General features: G+C 38.7%; 1 protein-coding gene across 1 annotated transcript in view; it reads left to right on the top strand.

Annotated features, from left to right (window-relative positions):
* The first annotated feature begins 231 nt into the window (after positions 1 to 231).
* Positions 232 to 18,410, top strand: part of stat5a (signal transducer and activator of transcription 5a) — a 74,990-nt gene continuing 56,811 nt past the window's right edge. The window contains exon 1 of the mRNA XM_041817352.1: positions 232 to 374. The gene's annotated coding sequence lies outside the window, so the exon portion shown is untranslated. The remainder of the gene's footprint in view (positions 375 to 18,410) is intronic.

Raw genomic sequence — 18,410 nt, 5'->3', positions numbered from 1 at the left:
ATTAGACCACGAGACTGCTTTTCATTCACTTTATACAATTTCAAAATAAAATTTAGCCTACGGCTATCTATCTGTTTTGGCATCACCTAAGGCCTGAATTTGTCATAAGTCAGAATCAATTATCATAGGGAGAAAAATCCATAGAAACTGTTAACCCTTCCAGGCATTAAAGAGCCACCGGAAGTGGGCGTTTGTAAGAGAGAGAGAGAGAGAGGGAGAGAGAGAGAGAGAGCGAGCAGTGAACTGTGAAACGAACTGTTAGAAACTAGACGGCGGACTTGCTGAAAGCTCCGTGCAGTGTACGTTGCTCACGTCGCTGTAGCCCCTGCCCGCATTTTATGAGATAGGACAGCAGCCCCGGTCGCTCCACGGAGGTAAGTGTGACACGCTACCGTCTGCTGAATGTGTCATTTTTCTGAAAAGGTGAATGTCTTCGTCTCGTCCCACTGACTGTCCTCGTTGCGAAAGAGTGTTCTGACAGCGCTTTGTAAACAAACTGCGAGTGCGGCGTCGCTCCGCCGCCTTCTAGACGCTAGTCGAGGAGGAGAGACAGCCGCTCGCGTGCATGTAAAAACATTTCTGTCGGACTTTGTTTCTGTCACTTTTTTTCTACTTCTCTTTTATGTGGCCGAATCAACAGGCAGATCTGTGGTATTTCTACGGTAATACCCATCGACTGACAGCGTGTCGGTGCTGTCAGGGAGTTTACTGTCGCATGTGACCCGCTGCTGTTAAAGCACCGCTCTGTCATAGTTTTGCTGAATAAGTTTCAATTCAGAAAAGTCTCCCTCCAGTCACACAGGACTTCAATTTAACCTAAACGGGGCATTAATTGTCACTGAGGTGAAATAAGGCCATAAAGATAACGGCACACACAGAGCAGTAAAAGCTGCTCTACAGAGCTCCAGAGTGTCATTATGGCTTCAAAAAGTCTTGACAGGTGAAAGCCTGACAGCTTTAGAATCATTCCCTTCTCTTACTTTCCTGCACTTACATGCCCTGCGTCATCCAAGTGCAGTAGTCTATTGTAATGCTTTGATAATGAATATAGTGAAAGTTCTTTCACTTAATATTTCAAAGAGAAATTTTAGACTCTGCACTCCATGACAGTTGTTAGAGTGCTGTGGTTAGATAAAAGCAAAGCCTGGAGACAAGTTCATAAAGATGATGCTTCACTGTAGTTTAAACTAGCGGATCTCAACCCTCCTCCACCACTTAAGGACGGACCTGGACTCAAGTTCTTCAACATGTTCAACCACCTAAAGGTTTTTAATGAAAAATGTTCAATTTGAACCATAAATGGAACATAAGAAATTGAACTAAAGGAATAGCCTATGTTTTAAAATCACATCATTACAAAGGGACAACACAATATAAAATAGTCAAGTAACAAGTTTCAAGCTTTGTTTGAGTCAACGGGGAAAGCTTAACACTTCATGTTGCTTACTAGTTGACATAACATGCTCATAACTAAAAATGTTAAGTTGGCAGGACATTTTTACAATTAAAATAGATATACCTAGCTCAAAAAGTAAGGACGTTTGTGTTTTATTTCTTTGTTATAACAATGCTTTTTGGAAATACATCTTAGACGACTGGAAAGGCTGTTTTTTCCCTTTTAAATGGTGCCACATTTGTAAGGAACATGCCTTTGTGGGATGAGCAGCAGAGCTGAGTATGTGGGTTGAAAATATACCAAATTTGCTAAACAGCTTATTCTACCATTGAAACTTGTTTGATTTTGTTTGGTGGAAGTGATGTTTGATGTCTGAAGAATCAATATATAGGCTACTGGAAATTTATTAATTTATTCAACCGCATTGGCTGACTTGAAACAAATGCAGTGTGTGACCAGGCTGGTGGAATAGGGTGCCAGGCTGCTGTGGTTGTGTATGTTTCTACTACATGCTACTGAGGTTCCTGTTTTTTGAATGAATACATTGTTAAATCGCTAGTATTTCTTGTTTTTTCAGACTTCATTAAGATTGATAGCCAAGAAGCACTGTTACAACCAAGGTTGTCCCGATTGCAATCGTATGTATTGAATCGGAGCCGATATAAGTATTTTAATTGATCACAGATTGGCAATTTGATCCGATCAGCCCAGTTGATCGTTTACATCAGCTGTTGTAGACAGAGCACAATTTAGGACTGGCTATTAAACCAGTAGCAGTAGCGACATTAGCTTTCCTGTTTAAAATGTCAGCGGTGTGGAAAAAATTAAAACGTGAGAGTGAAAACAGTCCAGTGGCCACTTGCAGCAGCCCATCTCCATGGAGGAGAATTTGAGTTTTTGCTGTCTTCTTGAGCTTTTAGACCCGTGCTATGCCCTGGTCTCTCGATATTACAGTACTGACAGTGGCTTACTGGAGCTGTACAACAAAGTATGTGACAGCATATTAAAGAATCTAAAAAGCATCTTCACTGCCCTTAGCTTCACTAAAGACATGTAGAGCTCTGATGTTTGCCCCATGTCACTGCTGAACCTCACTACACAGTTCACCTTTGAGTTAAAGTGCACAGTATTTCATGCACGTCAGTTTCGTGGGTCTCACACAGCAGAGCGTGTAAAGCAGGACACCGAGGATGCTGGTTTTCCTAAACAAGAACCTTCACTTCATGTTCAAGTAACATTGGGTAAAGAGATAAAAGTGAGGGAAGAAAAAGTGATGTTGCAGCTCTAGTTGCACTTTAGAAATTTCACTGTAATAACAAGAGTGCCTTGTACATTTCAACAGGGATTGTTGTTTTGAATCTGTATGATTCATATTTTTTTTGATCCCATTCAAGTTAAACTGTTTACACCACTTTAACGTGGAGCTGGGATGTTTTTAATTCATTTTTTGAGATCAGTTTTTGTTGTGATAGTTGTGATCGATAATTACTACTTCTAAGTGAAATTATAATGTTTTAAATTCATTTATTGAATTAATTTGTTATTGTGACTGCAGACTCTGCTTTCACCACCTCTAAGTGGAACTGAGGTTATATGAGTTCACTTTTTGGACTGATCAGGTCTGTCAGCTGTTTTGAGCACCTTTAAGTGATTGTCTGATTTAATTCAAACACCGCACTGAATGAAAATTTTTGATGACTGATTAAAGCAGAGCTATAACACCATTCTGAGCATAAGTGTGATTCTGTGTTTTTTATAAAAATGTTGGCTGTGCTGAGTTAAATGAATACGTTTGAGATATCTAGTAGTTATTTAGTTTACTTCTGTTAGAAACAGTTAAAACCCTAATCAAGGTAATTATGAGTATTGGATCAGGACTTGGTATTGGTAGATATTCAATATTGAGTTTTTATCAGTTGGCTCAACTTAAACAATTGCGCCAACTAACTTAAACTGAGCTTAATATATATCTGTCATAACTGAAGAAACTCAATATAATGTGTTGTCTCAACTAGTTCACGCAATACTTCAACTTTTTTTCACTCAGCATTTATCAATTTGGACTTTTAATAGTGAAGTATGCATTTTTTCTTAAGACGGCATGGAAATTTGGCAAATTCTGATGGAATAATCTTGGGAAAACTTGCTTTGTTATCCAGGTAAAGCAGACTGATAAGTTGAAATCTTCAGAAAAAGACTGAAATTTACTTGCCATCAAGAAAAAGTAAAAAAATGTGTGATGTTCTGTATGTCCACTTATGGCTTTTCAACATAAACTTTTTACCATGTTTTTTTCTAGCACACATTTGCAACCTGCTGGAATCAGCCTAGATTTGTGACCTACTTTTGGGTCCTGATCCACCAGTTGAGCACCACTGGTTTAAACTACTCATATGTGTATCAGTTTTGACATCTTGATTGGCTCTAACTTTTATCATGCTTCAGCTTACACATTAAACGCTTCTAAGTATTGGCAGATATCGAAATTTCTGCTGATATTTACATCCGATATTTTGGCTGGTAATAAAAGCATATATTGACTGTAAAATTTGGCCATAAATATTAATAAATTACTGGAGTTGGATCAACAGACCTATGTAAGCTGAGATCTTATTCTTTATTCACCTTTATTCTTTAAACTTTAAAGTGTGTTTTAAGCAAAAAAAAAGTTTCCTTTTTCATCCTCAAACCTTAAATTGTGTTCAAAGGACTGAATTTTTAGTTATTTAAAACATATTTAAATATCGGTATCTGTATTGATATCGGCTTAAATGAATCTGTAAATATCGGCATGTCGGATATTAGCAAAAATCCAGTATCGTGCATTTCTAAAAAATGGTTCCAAATAAAGTCACGACAAGGGGTTAAAACGTGGCAAAAGTGAAGATAAGTGGAGAAACTGAGTAGAAATAGTGGTAAAAAGCGGTTAAAAAGTGGCATGAACAAATACGTCAAACATCATAACTCAGTAAAAACTTGAAATACTTTTTAGTCCCAAAATAAAGTAACTGTTAGCCAGCACCATTGCTACTGATTACACATGAATTGATATCATCAACAAAGCACGACTGAGGAGGACCCATTCACTGGGTTTTCAGGGTCCCAACCATTTCTGTTGACAGGCTTGCCGGTAAATATTTCGTTTTATTCGTGTCTAGCTGAAACTCCCCTCATTTATGTTTCTACAAAAGCACACAGATGTCCATGAAAGGGGAAGAATATCAGAATGTAAGAAAGCACTATAGGAATAAACAAACAGCTATAAAGTGAAACAAGGTTACTCACTGATGTATATCACGAAACTACTCTCTGAGGCATTAGCTGCAATTTCCCAAAAATGGCACAAGAAAGGGCTCTAAACACACACACAGTAAAGCTTTATAGCCACTGAAAGCAATTTGCACTAAAGGGAAGACGTGTCAAATTAAGACTCAGAGTCTTACATAAATGTCAGCTCAGGTCATGGTCTCATTTTACATTTCAAATGAGTGTTAGTAGAACAGATGTGGGTTTGCTCTCTCTAATATTTCAAGGCTCCTGCATTGCTATATGGAGAGTAATTTTTCATTATCACTAACTTGTTAATATGTGCTTTGAAAAAGCATCAAAGGAGTGTGCTTGAAGGTCAGTTCAAGCTGCCTGTCAGCGCTGCACTGCACAACTGAATTAATAAATAGTGAATACAGACATGTAGCTGTGCTTACCAACAGACCTGGCGCTGCACTGACGTTTTAATAGAAGTTCCTAGAGTACGGTGTGCTGCCGATGCTAGGAGTAACGTCCTCCATTCAATACAGTGTTGATGGCTTAGTACTAAGACCATGTGCTTCTGTTTTTCTTTGTATAACCCAGTAAAATCCCCTCCAGACTATCCTCTGTGGCTTCTTCTTGTGAAGAGTTGCATGGTGTAATAACTATGCCCTCTGTGTTGATGCTGCTCCTTTCTATTACCTAAGTACAGCTTTAAGAATCATTTGTGTGCTGATATCTGCATTTTAAGAGGAGCTGGAATTAGTCGCTTTATCCTAAATCATTTTGAAGTTTTTTATGGTTGCTGCATTTTTCTGTTTTATGCATCTGAAAATCCTTTGGTTTTGGATGAAGGTTCAAAACAGGCTTTGGGAGTTGTGACAGGAATTTTTTGCATTTCTTTCAATCAGTTCAGCAGAGGAAATATAGGTCAATGCCTTTTATCATTTAACCCACTTGGCAGAAGCTACATTACCCTGCATGCTACCCCTGATATTGCAGTGAGTGTTGCATGGAAGGGGAGGGGCTTTCACAGGTTTTCTGCGAACTTAAGGGTGTTAAGGGTTGGCAAGGGGACACGGCATGCGGGCCAGGCATGACTTGGCTGTAACACTGTGTCCCAGACAGAGAGACCCACAAGGGAAGCATGGGGAACCCAGTGCGTTATCCTACAAGCCCACTGTGCCATGTGCTCATGCCATGGCTTCTCTCTTTTTACGCTCCGCACTGCCAGACAAGTGTAGGGTTCAGTTTGCAGGGAAGGAGGGATGTATGAGTTCTGTAAGTGGAGAGGTGCAGGAGACGTTTTCTCAGCACTGACAACATGAGGAGCTGGAAGTGGCACAATTCCATCTGTAGTTTTGGTTTGACTGAGTCAAATGTGTCAGAATCACTAATGACTGCTTAGAGCAGGACTTCTTGTCAGTCTCAGCTCTGTTGTAAAAAGTTATAAAAATGATAAAAGTCCCTACACAAATGTAGCTAATACTGCTTTAAAGACCAAAGGTGGCCACGTGAGGTTCACAATGAAAGGGAAAGGGAAACACATTCAAAGGAAAGTGATAAGGAAGCATGTGGTGACAGCCACCCTCACCTCCTCCCCCTTTCAGTTGGGCTAACGCTAATCCACTGGTCACATGATCATGAGCTTTTAGCCCGGTCTAGGCCAGGAGCGCTCTGATCCATCTGTCGAATAGTCGTTGATTGTTGGCATCCACAGTTTGCACTCTTGTCCCATGATCACCACACACAGAAACTCTACTTTGATTCTCGCCATCTATTAATATCTGCCAGGTTTGATCCAAGATCGTTGTCACTCCCTCTGTCAGTGCCTTTAGTCTCCTTTTATCTCTCCCTTCCTTTCAGTCAGAACTTCGCTTGAAGCCCTCTTCTTATTAAGTGTATGAGTCAGTTGGAAGAGGATGTGGGTCAAACCTTGACGGCACTGAGAAGCACGATAAGGCCTTACGTAGTTATCTCAGTGACACAATCTGAGTGTCCAGAATGCCTCAGCCTAAACAAAGACACATGAAGAAAGCCACCGGAAGTTACCGCCAGTTCCCATCACTATCACCTCAGGTGCTCCCCCTGTTTTTGCTTTGATTGTAAATTCAGATCAGCTCAGCCTAGACTGAGATAAATGTAGTCAGGAGAATAGCCTGGAAGCCAAAGGCACAGAGGCTTTGTATCTATCAGAATTCATAATTCTGACTAAGGCTCAGTCATTTAATAATTATTCCATTTTCTTTTTGTATCCAGAGGCTCATGGGATTATGTTTTTTGTAGGATTATAGCTAATTTTTTTAGCAAGTATGGAACAATATCTCTCATTGTATTGCTTGATCCCACTGAAGTTTTTCCCCTTAACTTCAGTAGCTGCACAAACCCCGTTCACTGTCAGTAGCTCAAAGGTTAGCAAAGCCAGCTTGTGAGGGCCTGGCAAGCTGCCTGCTTGGATTCCCTAGGAACTCAGGATGAATAAAGAGAATTAGATTTCACTCCCAAACTAGCATGAGTTTGCTTTTTTAAAAAAGAATGCTAACCCCTGGATTACCCTAAGAGACGCTCAGTGACCGACAGAAGACAACTGTGGCTTAGCCTCCAAGCTCTGGAGTAAAAATGTCATGTCATTTAAACTCGTCTCAGGCTGTTGCTGCTTGTGTGAGTTCAGTTTATTTTTTCAGAGGCATGTTTATTGATGAGTCTTAAATTCAGCGAGTTATTGATTTCTGACTTCTGGAGTTTGAATTTGACTCTGCAGAGCATCTCTGTGTTTTATTGATGCCTTGAGCCCTGAGTCATGCTCAGCTTTTCATGCATGAATTCTGTGAATGAATGGCTTCATCTAGCCCATGCCCTAAAGGAAGTTCAATCATGTGAAGTCTTGGATCTTAGAAAGAGGGGCAAATAATTTTAGGACCAGAACATACGCAGGGAATAAAGCTGGGTTGTTTGATTGTCAAATTCCTCAACTGCATTGCATTACAAAAAAAAAAGATGCTATCAGTATCTAAGAAGATGAAAACATGAGTTCTCAGTAGTGATGACTGTGCCTGTTGATGCTGGATTTTTAAAATAAATCCCATAAATAATTTAAGTGAGGTTATACATGTTTTTGTGGCTGAAAATTCTTTTGAATGATGTTAATGTTTCTTCATTTCACACCCACAGTGTGAATGCTGTGGGTGGAAACCTTTAAAAGCCTGACCTGCTGGCCTACTTCTGAGGGGGCAGTGTAGTTTAACACCCATGGAGTGATGACCAGGAAGCTGTATCATGAGCTCTGCAGTCTGGTAGAATGTATAAGAGAGATATGCAATGCTGCCACTGTGAAATCAGCCGTTATTATATTTAATCTACATGATTTTAGTGGTTTGAAGGCTTGTTTGTAATATGTTTTAGCTTCGCTTTTGCATGTATTTTCTTAATAATTAGTAACAGATAGCACTTTTTCCACACTCCACTTCACTTCTAATCTGTACATCCTTGCTCTCTCTGGTATTATCAGATGGTATATATGTACATTTAGACATACTGTAATTTCAATCACTGCTAATGTTACTTTATTAGTATTTAATGATTAAAATCTGCTAAGGGTGTTTATACTTAATTACTTAATTATGTGTGTATTTTCTCTGATGATGTGCTGTCTGAATAGTGCTGTAGTAACAAATAGGACTTGGCAATTAATTGAGGCGTTGATTAAATTTCAATTTGTCCTACTGCAATAATCAAATTGCTTAAGATGCCACATTTTTATGACCTGAAATGTGTTTCAAAATACCAGTGAAATAAATTTTTGGGCTACGTATCATATAAACATTTAAGTGTCAATATTTTCTGGAAAACATTGGATTGTATTGTGTTGTACTGAAGGGAACAGTTATTCCCTTCAGTACAACACAATACAATCATTTGATGAGCCAAAATAATCATAATTAAATACTTTTAAAGATTTGTTCAACTGTGTCTAATCCAGGGATTCCCAACCTTTCCAACCCGTGATTCCCAAAATAGCGGAATCAGAGATCAGGGACCCCCATCTTAGCTTGAGGAAGATAAAGCGCATGTTAAGTAGTTTTATAACTTTTTACTTACATTTTAACACAAATATCACTTAATGGCTATGCTTTTATTTTAATTTGAACTCATAGTAACAAGATTTTAGAAAACATAGATAAAATTTTTGCTTTTAAGTCATGAAATTTCTCTTTGATTTTTGGAAAGCATCTCATGACCCCCCTTCACTTTCACACAACCCTCCTGGGGATTCCGACCCCCACTTAGGGAACCACTGATCTAATCTACCAAATATTGCTTGTTATAATATAGAATGATGTATAGTTTTTTGTAGAGAAATATAAAAGATTCACAATGTTGGAAATAAAAACACAATTAGATTATTTTCCATCCATCCATCCATCCATGTTGTCAGTTATACAGCAGGACAATACAACCACAGCAATTAACAGAAAGTGTCTGTGCCGCATTTTTTTCATTTTACTAATATGGATAAAACGCAGCTGTGTAAAGGCTACACTGTCCTTGTCAATGTCCTTGTGAAATATTGATAAAGAGCTGACACCAGCTGTCTACCATAATTTTACAGTCTTATGCCACGGGTGTCAAACTCAAGGCACAGGGGCCAAATCCGGCCTGTAGGATGATCTCATATTTCTGTTATAACTGACCCCTCAGTATGAGGTCTGCAAATGTGATTTTATCCTTGATGATTTAAGATATCCTAGTTAAGTCATAGAATCTGACAAGGTAAGGGGTAAAAATATTTAAATAAGATGTCAGGAATGTGGGAAAAGAACTTAATTTGTGTTTTAATTTCACATTTTCAATTTAGCATCTCACAATTATGAATCAACTTTGGATTTTGACTTTTAATTTCATTCTTTGAGCATTTCAACTCATAATTTTTACTTCTCATATATTATTTTGAGCTTTAAGATTCATAATTCTAATTTTTAAGGGATATTTTGACCTTTTAGATCAATTATTTTGTATTTTATATCATATTTTCAACTCTAAACTTTGACTTCATGAATCCATAGTTTGACCTTTTAGACTAGCAATTTAAAATTTGGAATCATATTTTGACTTTTAATTTCATGATTACAAATTTTAGTTCATGTTTTGACCTTTTAAACTCATGATTTTGGCTTTCTTTGGAATATATCTGCCTTTAAAAAACTTTATTTTTCAATTTCAATTTCATGTTTTGATCTTTTTGAACTAATATATTTACTTACCTTTAATCTTATCTTTTTAACTTTTTAAATGTCAAAATCGTTTATGATCAGTGCTAAGATTTTTTTTTTTTTTCATATTTTATTACTGGTGAAATGAGGTTGACACTTTATGGTTAAAAAGGTGACCCTGTTAGGGGTCAGGTTAGTCCTGAATCCAGAATCCAGCCCCTGCTGTGACTGAGTTTGACATATTTACTGAACCTACCAAGAAACATGACTACTGATGAGGAGTCAGAGGAAGTCTGAGAGTCTTAATACTTTTACTGCAATTCCAAAAAGGGTTAAAAGTGATTCAGTGATATTAAGAGTAAAATGCTGTACTTTATGGAAGACAGTATGATTTTCAAAATAAATTCCCAGAATTTACTGTTTTCTACAGTACCATACTGTTTTAATGGAAAACAGTATAATACTGTTAATATTTGGCTGTATTTTTACAGCAGTGTGTAACAGTGTATGCCTTTACAATATGAAGTCATGCACTGGATTATATAATGCTATGGCATGAGAGGACCTTGATGATCAATACTCACTTATTGATCATGGCGAATTTGAGATAATTACTCTCAGATGTGTAGGACTAGCTTGTTTTTTCTTACAAATTTCCCTTCCCTTTTTAATTAATTAATCTTTTTTTTATTTTATTTACATTCTTACTTATATAGATTGCAGCATTGTTTAATTTTTACGAAGAATATGACATAAAGATCTGTGCAGCTTTGATAGAGTGGCAAAAACTGCATGAGTAACAGGGTTAGATAAGCTACTTCTGAACATTTTTCTCTATCTATGAATTAATGATACCCCTTGGAGTGAGTCAAGATGCAAAACATAATACATTTCTCTCCGCGTATCCTCCTGTTTTGCTGAATTGGCATTGCTCGTGTTTTTGGCACTGGGTGTATCCCAACCTGAACTGGCTTACACAATGTGTCCTGACGACCCAGATAAAGAAAAAGGCATTGCCAGAGATAAGGGAACGCAGTGATTTGTGGCTGATCTGTTCAGATCTTTCTCCTAACATTTCAGGTTGGATGATCAAACAGAAGTGACTCTGTCGAGTCTATTTTACAGCGTCAATGTGCAACTTCTCACTTTTCATCAATCAGTTATTTTATCCGCCAACACTTCTCACTCAGACATGCCACTGTTTCCTTCATTGTTGTTAAGGTTTTTGGTCAACATTCACAATGGTTTTTAACTTTTTTTTTTTGCTTTCTCCATCCCAAACATCTACCTAAGAGGACACGCTTTTGAAACAGCTGCTGCTGGAAACAGATCCCAAATTTAGACTCCAAAATCCATCAAGTACTATAGGATTGAGGAGATTCATAGGGTCAGTGTCCAGATTTAGTTTACAAGGCAACATTGTTATTAGAAGAGAAAAACAAGTGCTGTAAAAGGTGGGAAAATAGCTTGGAAGTATTTATAGCATTGATCAAGTGGACATCCTAGCAAACTAAATTGCTGACTAAATAGCAACTTAGGAGCATTGCTACCCTGGCATCTCCATTATGTCATATATTAAGAGGCTCATGAACAGGACAGTCACCTAAAGTAACCTTCAAAGTAGTAAATACCATCACTAACCTGGGGTAGGCACATGTCATTCAAGGCTAACAGTGACTGGGGCATCAATGGACTGGTGGTTGTGTCTGTGAGAGGTTATTGTCCTCAGGTTGGGCGGCCCAGGTTGGGATCTGGCATGTGGCTCCTTTTCACGTATCATTTCCTGCTCTCTCTTTATCTCTGTTTTGACTGTGTCCTCTGTCTTGTCTGAATGAAGACATTGAAGGCCCAAAAATAGATCTAAAAATAAAGGCTAACAGCAGCCGCAGTGACTAGTAATCACCTTACATCACATGCCAAATAAACACGTGCCACATGCTGTGGCATTGTATTTCTTAAAGCCTCACATTCACTAAACTACAGTTAGTTGACAATAGGGACCTTGTTTCTAAGTGGCCAAATAAGCACGCCAGGAGTGCAGTTTCTTGGTGGCAAGTACACCAAAACACATTTATTGGTAGCATGTTTGAACATATTATGTAGCCTTAACTGGGTCTTTTCAAGTGTTCACAGCACCACAAACTTACCAAATGAACATATACATACATACACACCCACAATGCCAACTTTTTCTCTCTTGTTGACCAAAAAACCTCACTTGAGTTTGTCCAAGTGGTCACATCTCCTGCTTGAATCATGTTAAGGTGTGCCACATGTCAGCATTGATACAACACAACAGAAAAAAATCTGCTTCTGGCATTGTTTAATGCCCACATCATTTGCCGTTGGAGTATGTTTGTTAGAAGGGTAGATAAACTGATGCATCTGTGCATCCCTAATTTTCGGTTACAGTGCCGCTGTGAAAAGTATTTACCCCATGGATGTTTTACCCTTTTAATGGTTTTATAACTCAATAATGGTCAATATAATTTGGCTTTTTTGACAAAAAAACACTCTTTAATGTCAAAGTGAAAACAGATTTCACAAAATAATGTCTATTAAAAATATGTAAGGTGAATTGCGTGATTGCATTAGTGTTCAACTCCTTTAAAGTGACTGGCCTAATTTATCAGAGCCCCAGCCAACTGGTGCTAGTAGTCTCACAATTAGTGAAATGGGGATCACCTGAGTGCAGAGAATGTGTCTCAAATGATTGTACACCTGTGTCTGGAAAGTCCACTCGCTGGTTAATCTCTATCCCTGGCTACCATTACACCATGAAGACAAAAGAACACTCCGAGCAACTCAGAGAAAAGGTTATTATAAAGTATAAGTCATGGGATGGATACAAAATTCAACCCAAGGTACTGAACATCCCTGGAGTTCAGTTAAATCCAAAGGCTGTTGCATACAACAGCTGCTGCTCAGTTTTTTTTTTACCAACATGATGAAACATGGTGGTGTAAGCATCATGCTGTGGGGATGCATCTTGGCAGCTGGTCCTGGAAGGCTTATAAAAGGCAGAGAGAAAAAGGAATGCAGCAAAAATTTAGGAAAATCCTGCAGGACCATTTTATTCAAGCAGCAAGAGAAGCAAGCGAACATTTATTTTCCAGCAAGATAATGAGCCAAAGCATACAACAAAAGCTACTCAGAAATTATTAAAGACAACAAAGTGAATGTTCTGGAGTGGCTGAGTCAAAGCCCAGACCTCAATCCAATAGAGAATTTGTGGCTGGACTTGAAAAGGACTGTTCATGCCTGATCCCTATGCAGTCTTGCAGGGCTTGTGCAGTTTTGCAAAGAAGAATGGAGTAAAATTGCAGCGTCCCGATGTGCAAGCCTGATTGAGACCTAGCCACACAGACTGAGACTGCAGCCAAGGTGCATCTACTAAACACTGACTTGCAGGCATTGAATATTTATGCCTATTTTTCATTAAACAAAAAGCCAAATTATGTTGACCATGATTTATCTATAAAAACAATAAAGGGCAAAACATCCATTGGGGGTGAATACTTTCTATAGGCACTGTAAATTAAATAAATACATATTTGCATTTGATGGACTGGAGGTGGATGAGAACTAGAATTTGCTTCTGTTACAACTGTAATCTTCTACAAATGACACAGATTGGAAAACCCATGGAGATCTGGTAGAAACAAATACAGGGAGATAAAAGGTGGCAGCAAACAGCTTGAAATGAAAAAAAAAGCACAAAACATGCAGTCAGTACTTGAACACCATGTATCTCATGGCAACACAGACGAAGCTCATGTATGCACATATGAGGGACACCATAAACAATTTAGTGCTGTTGTTTGTGCTGCTATTATTCATTACCCTTGTTACAATGGCTGTGTGCAAGTGTCAGTGTGTGTATGGCATGTGTGTTTTGTTCCTCCGGATTTAGGTCATGGATGCTGCCTTGTGTCGAGGGACAGCGCTAACATCCGTGAAAGATTACTGTAAGGAGCATTTGATTAAAAAATGATTATGACGACATATGAGTAAAAAAAGGATTTCTCAATTATTCATGCTTTTGTCTCATTTTTTATGGTTTTACATTGGATTTTAGGGTGCTGGATTAAAGTTGAATTAGGGCTGAATCAAACACGAACACTGTCTTGGAACACTCTTTTATTTATTATCATCAAAGCTTGTGTAACTTTTGCAGCATTTTCTCTCCTTTTTTTGCACGTATTCACCTCATGATCTGTCAGTTAACATCGAATCCTCACTATATGTGTATCCCTTGCTGGTAGAGGCGCGGGCTCACTATGATGCAGAGTCAGGGTTTGGATTTGTGAAGCTGTTATCCTGTATTGATTTGTGAGCTCATCTTAGCCCACAGCAGTAACATGACATTTCCAGCCACTCTGCCACTCCCACAATAAAGCAACCTCACTCTTAATTTTCTCTCTCTCTCAAAAATGGAATAAGCAACATCATCATTTAATCAAAAATGTCTACATTTAGTCTGTTATAGATGGCCTTGCTGATTCCAGATCTCTATATTGACAAGGATGGAGAATTATCATGAATTTATCCTATTTTTGGCACCACGGGACCGCTTGAAATGGAAGCCCCATGTAGTCTCAGTGTGTCTCAGTCATAATATCAGCGTGGATCCCTTTCCCTGTGTAGATCTAATGTTTAACATCTGTTTTAAAGACACCAGGGATTCCTCGCTGCCTGATCTTTGGCTATGAGATCCCATCTGTTGCTGTCTTCTCTGTCCCCTGCTACCCCTTTGAGGCATTTGGCCATGTGAGTCAATCACATGCACTGTTAAATATACACTGAGTGAGGGGGAAGGCTAGGACAAGACATTGTGAACATGTTGTGTAAATACATTGTTTAGCATCACCACAGATTATGGTGTGTTGCCTCACTGTCAAACTTCATTAAACACAATACAATTTAGGCTTTCATGCAGCTTTTTTCAAGACTGTCTTAAGAGAAAAAAGACAGGATGGCCTGGCATTTAGAGGATGTTTGAGGATGAAATTAAAATGCCCTCTTAGGTCACATGGAAGGGCAACATACAGAAAAATATAAGAATGATTGGACCACTTAAACCTAGTTTTTAAAAAGGTTTTAATGTAGGTTATGCTTATTGATTGAATATACAGTATTGTGCAGAACTTTGGGCCAAAAATGAAGGCTGAAGTACAACTTAGATGTAGCTGCCTTAGGGAACTATTTGGCGTGAAGGAAGATTGACGCAATCCAAGTCGCACTCTAGATGCCTTTACTACAGACATGGGTAAATAATCAGGTCCGGTCAGGTTTTATGCCAGTTCGGCACTTTGCTGCATCACCTTGGTCCTGTACTGCTCTGGCCTCTTGATGGTCATTCTCTAGGCCTGCACCAGGCACATGCCCCATCTCTCCAGGTATCCTTCCAGCTGCCCCCTCCATGACCCTCCATCCGGACAAGCATACCGGGTCCTGAGCACCCCTGGAAAGCGGGCCCATATCAGGCGGATGACCCTCTCCAGAAACCCATCTGTTGAGGGGTGTCTATAGTGGGCAAACTTAGCCTAGAGTACTGTCCAGGTTGGTTGTAGGGTTGCCATGTCGTGTGTGTAGTCTAGTGTGCGATTTGGAGGATTATGCCGTTTAAAATCAGCTGAAACTCTCCTTGTGTTTTTGGTCTCTGATTTTGCAATCGGTTAAGATTTGTAAATTGTCCAGCTGGTAGCCAGCCTTTGTGAGTGCAGTTTGCAAAAGCTACCCGAGGACTACCTTATTAGATTACTCTGTTGATCTCAAACTAATAGGCTACCTCTGCTCCCAGCAAATAAAGCTGTTAAGACATGAATGCACCCTGAATGAGGAAATCATTTCACGTTGGAAAAGCAGGGAAATAGAGTTGAGATGGTTGGCTGTGGATCTCTGTTTTACCTCAGTGTCCATGCTCACTTTATCCAGATTATCCCTGTGCATCTACCATAATCACTCAGAGGCTACCATGCACACAGCACCATAAGGTTGATGTCTTTGTTTTCCTTGTATAATGTAGCACAGATGAGAGCTCTGCCCTGTTTTTCTGTTTGGATGATCCTCTGTTGTGAGTGAATCCTCCACACCCAGCAATCCCATCAATGCAACATAGCAACAGTATGACGTTAGGATTATTGGTTGATCAGATCTACATCTGTGAGGATGGTGTGTGTGTGTGTGTGTGTGTGTGTGTGTGTGCAGAAAAAAAGGGAGCAATCTATGTGCCTCAGACATAATGAGTAGTGTGTCCACTGACAGGACATATCAGATAAGGTTATGTATTATGTTAATGAAAATGTTATATGATGGAATCTTTCATTCGGAAATATTACACTATTTTTATATACTGCTGTTCTGTCTTTCTTTTTCCCTTTGCTGACCAGCTTGCTTTTTTTTCCCAGTGTCTTTATTTTAGCGATAAGCTGGATTACAGTGTTGTCAGTTAGTTGCTCTGTGTGAACTTGCAGGAAGATGACCTCTGTCATGAATGGAGAATGACTGATGAGTGCTGAGTGCTGCTGCGATCTGATTATTAAGGCTACAGGTTTCTTAAAAAACTTGTCGCCTTTCTATGTTTCTGATTTTTACTGAATTTTGAATACATGGGACAATAATTCAGATTCTGGTTTGGCCTTCAAAATAGGCAGTCAGAATGTTCTCTATAGTACACGGGAGGTCCTCCATGTATATCTCAATCATGTTATGGGTCATGCTTTCCCTCATGGACTACATTACATTTAATGCCCATGGTACCTATGTGCTACTTTACATGAGGATGTTTACATGTGGATTGTTGTGGCGTCAAGTCCTTATTTGTTACATCAGTGGCAGCTGTATGTGTGCAGTTCTTGGTATCCAGGATAAATTTCCTCAATTCATCATACAGTATCTTATTATATAGATTGTATTGTATCATATAAATGGTATTGTATTATATAGATAATTTCATATCATACTTACAGTCATGGACATAAGTATTGGCACCCCTGGAATTTTTCCAGAAAATACACCATTTCTTCCAGGAATTGTTGCAGTTATAAATGTTTTTGGTATACACATGTTTATTTCCTTTATGTGCATTGGAACAACACAAAGAAATATCCGTATCCATATTTAACCACCATTCCAACTACCCTGCGTTGCATTCTTTTGTCATTTTTTCTTTTCCGTCCACATCTAGGTAGATAAGACATATATCCATGGGTTATAAACTTCTTGATTATATTACGCACAGTAACAAAGGAATTTCAACATCTTTGGAGATGGTCTTATAACCTTGATCCTTGTTCATATTTTTTTCACAATTTTGAAAAAAAATATCTTCTGAAGTCCTCAGACAATTCTGGGCTCTTCTTTCTCTTCTCCATGCTTGGTGTGACACACACAGGCACACGACACAAAGGCTGAGTCAACTTTTATACATCCTAACTGGCTTCAGGTGTGATTTCTAGATTGCCAGCGCCTGTTACTGCCACAGGTGAGTTCAAATGAGCATCACATCCTTGAAATAAAGTGATTAACCCACAGTTTTAAAAGGGTGCCAATAGTTTTGTCGGGCCGATTATTGAGTTTTGTGTAAAATTATGTCAATTTAGGCTTTTTTCTTCTGTATTTTTGTGTTGTTCCAATGCATATAAAGGACATAAACATGTGTATACCAAAAACATTTATAATTGCAACAATTTCTGGGAGAAATGGTGTAGCTTATTTTCTAGAAAAATTCCAGGGGACACGTATGTATGTAACTTTCTTTACTCCAAGGAAATGCAGATGTTTTATGTGTGACACCAGCTGTATGATGATCTTGTTTCATCATTGTTAGGCACTACTCTGCTTATGGATTCAATGTAAACTCTTAAATACCTGGTGAATATTTTAAAGCTTAACTAAGCCCTGTTTAATGTTGATTTTGACTCAGCCATGTCTGTCATGAAGCATTGTTAGTGCCGTACGTTACCACAGGGCAGAGCCCTCTGTGGAGTAAAGGTGGGGTTGACCTTTACTGAAGCAGTGAGCTCGCTGTGAAGGGAGGGGAGCAACAGCACAGTGGGGGGATGGTCCCAGAGCTCTGGTGACTGTGTTAGATACTGTGTGTGAGAAACTGCAGCTATCTGACCTCTGACACATGACACGCTGAGGAGATCAAAGGCCAGAACTCTTAAAGGCTGCGCCCGCTGGTGTTTACAGGAGCGCTGATAGAGGGAAGAGGAAGAGAAGGAGATAACAAAGTGAGAGGAAAGACCAGAGCTTATAGAGAATCAGGAATGTGATACGGCTTATAGTGATGCTTTGGAGATGAGAGCAAAGGTTTTGTTTTAATGTTCATTTGAGTGTTGAAACTACATTTTGAAAAAATTTCTTATGACTATTATTTCAACACTGAGTTGTTGAATATAACCAATGCATAAGAGAGAGAGTTCACTTATTGCCTGCATTTTATAATTTTCAATTGAACTTACTGCAGTTCCACATAAACCTAAATAAGACTTCTAATCTGAGATTTGTCCAGTTAGGGAGGTTTATTTTGTGTTTTCAGGAGGAAATTG

This window comes from Cheilinus undulatus, linkage group 21 (genome assembly GCF_018320785.1).
Source record: "Cheilinus undulatus linkage group 21, ASM1832078v1, whole genome shotgun sequence".
Lineage (NCBI taxonomy): Eukaryota > Metazoa > Chordata > Actinopteri > Labriformes > Labridae > Cheilinus > Cheilinus undulatus.
Note: the sequence above shows the minus strand (reverse complement) of the source record. Positions and strands in the feature narration are given on the sequence as shown.